This window comes from Lactuca serriola, chromosome 3 (genome assembly GCF_051521515.1).
Source record: "Lactuca serriola cultivar US96UC23 chromosome 3, Lser_US96UC23_V15, whole genome shotgun sequence".
Lineage (NCBI taxonomy): Eukaryota > Viridiplantae > Streptophyta > Magnoliopsida > Asterales > Asteraceae > Lactuca > Lactuca serriola.
The window spans coordinates 79,318,814-79,324,441 of record NC_136410.1 but is presented as its reverse complement, the minus strand read 5'-3'; positions in this window follow the sequence as shown (position 1 = coordinate 79,324,441).

Below are 5,628 nucleotides of genomic sequence, written 5' to 3'. Positions count from 1 at the left end.
GCAGTTCATAGACAACAAACGATCAACAGATCACATACCATAGCATTACTCTAAACGAGATACCGGTCTGGCCGGTCACTAGCATACCTTACTTTATGAATCAGTCAACATACTAAATGCATACATACGCCTTTCCAGGCCATGACCTTCCGGTCAACATAGTAACGCCTTCCGGCCCATAACATGCAATGACAACTACCCGGATTTCCCTCCGATAAAAGGGTCGGCCTTGGTGCCATAAACCCTAGCGATATAGTGAGGATAACTCACCTCGAACTGCCGACTGAACAGATAGCTCAAGCTGCTCCGATCACTGATACGATCTCCACCTCTGGACAGCCTCCAATACACTGAACTCAAACAATAAACAACAATTACCAAAATACCCTTGGAACCACTGGTAAATCCTTGGTCAAAGACAAGGTCAAGTCAACCCCTGACTGACCCTACTCGCCGAGTCAACTCTATGACTCGCCGATTCCCCATGCTCAGAACTTCACTTAACCCGCGACCTAACTCGCCGAGTCACCCCAAGACTCGCCGAGTTCAACGACTCTGAGTCCACTCGCCCTTGACTCACCGATTCCTTAAGATTCCTTTTCTACACGTCGAGTATCCCCTTTTTGCTCGACGAGTTCCTCCTGGAAGAATCGCGGGGCCACCCCGACTCAACTCGCCGAGTCTGACGAACAACTCGACGAGTCCCAGATATTCTTCAAGCTACTCGCTGAGTCTGTTCATCATACTCGTCGAGTCCATGCCATGCAGTCGATCAAACTGCTTCCTGGGACAGTTATGGTTCCGAAATACACAAGCATGGAACCTTCTGGACCTCTAAGGTCCTAATACAGGGTTATATCCGTTTGATTAACAAAGTAATAATCCATCTAATCACCAAATGGGTTCCATAAACCCTAGATTCATGCACACATCAATATAACAGAAATGATCCGGATTATTACCTGAATAACACACTCTCTGTGTCCCCAAACCTCAGAACTCGAATCCCTTGCAGTTCCTTTAGCCAAAACCCTTCCCCCTTGCACCACAATTTCTTCAAGTCACCAATGGCCTTCAATCTTGCTCTAGATGCCCACAGCCGCTTAGGGTTCTTCTCAATCGACCAAAAGACGGACAATGACGGCCTAAGAGGCGTTATATACGACCCAAAACCAAACGGTTAGGGTTTCTGCTAAACAGCGTCGACTCGTCGAGTCCAGTCGCGAACCCGCGACCAAGTCTGCGATCCTACTCGGCGAGTCTAGGCTCCAACTCGCCGAGTCCCCTCTTAAAACACCCCCAAAATCATAATTATATCAATATTTGAAATTCCGGGCTGTTACAACTCTCCCCTACTAGAACTAGACTTCGCCCTCGAAGTCTCACTCTGAAAATAGCCCCGGATGCTGCTCCCATCTCTCACGTTCCAGATCACAGTTCATTTCCGATCCCCTCCGGTGCTGCCACTGGCTTCTCGGTATAACTCCGACTCGCATCCCCCTGAATGTCTTCTAATGGAACCATTGTCGACTCATCGGGTATACACTTCCTCAATTGTGACACATGAGAAACGTCGTGGATTTGTCTCAATCCGTGGGCAACTCCAACCGATAGGCCACCTGGCCTACCCCCGCAATTACATGAAAAGGTTCAATATACCGGGGCCCCAACTTGCCCCTCTTCCTGATTCGAATCACTCCTCTCCAAGGAGAGGCCTGCAGGGATACGAAGTCACTGACCTGAAACTCAATCTCGGACCGACGTCTGTCTGCATAACTTTCTTGTCGGCTCTGGGCGGTCAATAACCTCTATCTAATCTATTGAATTTGCTCTGTCGACTGAAGCACGATCTCTGTACTGCCCAACACTCTGAAATCGAAAATTACCCAAGATGCAGCTCTGCTCTAAATCTCAACGATCACTCGACCCATAAGGGTTAGAAAACCATGAACCACCGGATCCCCGATCCAAAGCCCACTTTGTCCATTCCGGACCGACTGAGAGATCCATTCTCACTCTCAGAGCAACTCTTACAAGTTCTCCTCTTGCCATCACATACACATACTGAACCAGTCCCAACACCCGCAGGTTGAAAGACCCGATACACTGTTGATATCCTCGAACATCACCCAAGATGAACCACTACATCCACCCTACACTCTGATCAGAATCACACTGGAATTTCAAGATTCTCTTTCCCCCTGCACCCCTTCTGAGTCTCGACAGCCATCCCAACCCGGATGGGTTCCTACTTCACTGCCGCGAACGCGATGCTCAAAACCATACTCGAAATACTTTAACCATAACTCTACTCTGCAGCTTTCACTTTCGTGAACTTGCACCCCCTTCGGAGTTACACACCTTCCTCTTTTCCTTTTTCCAAGGAACCCTCCTGGCCATAATGCCACCCCAACCGGTGCCACGGTGCTCGCCCCAGGCGACACCACCCTTTTTGCGTAACCGCTATTCACATACTCTGGTTCCCATTACAGGGGCTCTCAATCCCATGCACTCTCTCCACTTATCAAAATCACTGCCTCAGCTAAACAAGATCACTAACCCGGGGCCAGACCTTCCAATGCAATCACACTGCAACATACACGATCCGCAATCTCACACTGATCCAGCAATACCAACAGAGTCTCCAACATGACTGGACCGACTCTCATAACACATACTAGCCACTCGAGGCTATATCTCTGTGGGTTCGTACACCCAAACTCTGCGAACCCTCAGGTTCTAACTCTGGGAACCTTCCGGTTCCAGCTCTAGAAACATGCACAACATAATCCCGTGGGATTAGTGCAGTACAACCCATCACATACCTCAAACATACCAATACTCTGATTGCATAACCCCGGTTACTTACTCAAACTTGATCCCGGCCTGCTCCCAGGCCTCCCCAATCAAATGTCTTAGGTCTGTATCCCGCCCCGCATGCCCGACACTCGCTCTCGTCGGCCTATACTCTGAGCTGACAAACACTGCTGAATCCCAGCAGCTAAGTACCCTCACATACTCATCGATCTCCCGGAGAATTCTTCAATTCTCCCCCACTAAAGCACTGACCAACTGCCACCGATCGTCATTAACGACCCTTCAGAACAATCTTGCACAAAGAGCACATTTACCCATTGACTGCTTGCCACAAGCATAAGCAACCCTCAGTAAAACACATCTCCTCCCTGATCAATCCACTCAAAAGAATCCGGTCTTTCAATTATCCACTTCACGACTGCAGATGCTACCCGACACTCAACCCAGTGCCGCATCTCCACTAACAACCCCCACAAACGATAACCAACGGAATTCTCAACAATAACCCGTAACCAAAACCCACAATCTGCCAAAGGATGAACACCACATCGAAAACCGCACAAGGCTACCGGCACTAAAACACCAAACTATAATCATACCCAACCATCAGGGAACAACGAATGCCGAAGCAAAACCTGAAGCACCAATCCATAATAATGCCAATCCCGCGAAACAACGAATACCGCATCGAAATCCACACTACCAGCACAAACAATACACCACAATCAACGCAAGCTAATCAAGACATCAAGACAGCATCACACCCGCAGCTGCCTCCGGCACTGCTCCTTCTATCTCCGCCGCAAGCCGATAAGCACAACCCTGAGCCCTTGGGCTCTGCTCCATCCTGTCCTCCTCCTGAACTCCTCAAGGTGGCCGGTGCTAGAGCCCGCACCGGTCCTGCAGAAAACTATGGACAGTTGACCCTCAAATGTACAACCTGCCGACACTGATAACAAATCCTCAAACCCCAATTTGGCACTGACTGCCGACAATCCCGTGCACCGCCCCTCCTTTCCGCACTTGCGGCATGCACCACCGGCCAACAAGCTCCAGTGTAACCCCTCCCACACTTCCCACAAGTGTGGCTGCTTCGATCCCCCATTCTAACCCTACGGTCTTGGACCGTTTCGGCGCCGACTGCGACTGCATCGGGCCTGCCTCAGCTCACGCAACTGCAACTCAACCTCTAACTCACGCCACATGGCGGCCTCCTGCAACTCCAACAGGGTCTCACACCTCTGCGCAGACACGAACTGTCTGATACCCCCTTGAGCATACTCAGATATCGGGGCATCTGAGCCTGCTCCGAAACGAACTCAGGGCAAAACATCGCCCTCCCAATAAACATCCTGGTGATCTTAGTCACCGACCCCAAATCCTGCTTCCGCTCAAGGAACTCCCGAGCCAATCTTTCCTTTTCATCTCGCGGAACATAGCGAGTACTGAACATCCCTTAGAACTGATCCTCTGAAACCGCAGTCCTCAGTGCGTCGAAATATGACCCTGTGGTCAATCTCCACCAATCCTTCGCCCCGAGCCTCAATAGGTTCAGAGCACACCTCACCCTCTGATCAGCAGGGCATAAACTCATGGAGAAATACCCCTCCACATCTGATAACCATCTCATAGCAACAATCGGGTCCTGAACCCTATCGAATGTGGCAGGCTTCGTGCAATAGAAGTTCCGATACTGAAAACCCCGACTAGCTCTTCTCTTTGCCGTTGCTACAGCCGCTGTAACTGCCGCGGCAACCGTCTCTGCGAGAGCCACATATCGCTCATCGAACTACTCAACCATGGCGGTCCTGATCGACCCAAACAATTCTGGTGACTCAACCCGTAACAATGCAGCAACCTCAGCACGCAGGATCTCGCGAATCCTCGCATCCCGCTCGCTCGTGCTCGTCCGATCGATAACCTCCGACGGCACCGATTCACCCGGAACTCGCTCTCCAGCTCCCGATCCTGATCCGGATCCACTATCATCATGCCTCGAAATCTCCATGTCGAAGACACCCTACCCATCTCAGACACTTCCCAAAATCCTGGGATCCAACTCTCGCAACCCTACCCTAGAGACCATGGTTTCCCTGATACGCATATGGGTCCTGTGCTTTCAGTAGTACGGGCCCATACTACCTTCCACACCTACCCATATTTGTATGAAGTACTACCACAATACCCTAGGGAACATGCATAACAACTATCAACCCTCACCACTAGAGGAACACTGAGAATATCCCATAAGGGACCCTAGGCTACAGGCATCACATATCAGGCAACATTATCATGAATTCCTGAAGATCCCTAGCCTAACTCTAGCATGCTGTGCTATCAAGCTCAAATAAACAATATCAAGTATGGTATCTTGGGGTTACTTACTGGCTCCGGCTGATCGTACCTCCGCGTCCTCCTTTTACCAAATTTGAAAACCATTTTGATTTCTCATTTTAATTTCTCTTTTTAAAATCCTCCTCGATTTGAGACTGGAGTCACACGAATGTTTCCCCAATTCACTCAAACCAAGGCTCTGATACCAACTTGTAACATCCAAAATTTCAAAATAATTAAAACTTTTCAATATCATCCATTTTATTAACATTGTTACAAAAAGGTTTTCAATACATTCTTTAACAGAGTAATTTCCCAGGTTCAAAACATAAAACACCAACGCGAGGAACGGTACGATCACGCCTTTGCCTTGTCACAGACTCTTGAGAACCTAAAACATAAAACCACAACTGTAAGCCCGAAAGCTTAGTGAGATACCCCCAGAATACCAACCACATATACGCCTTTCCAGGCCCT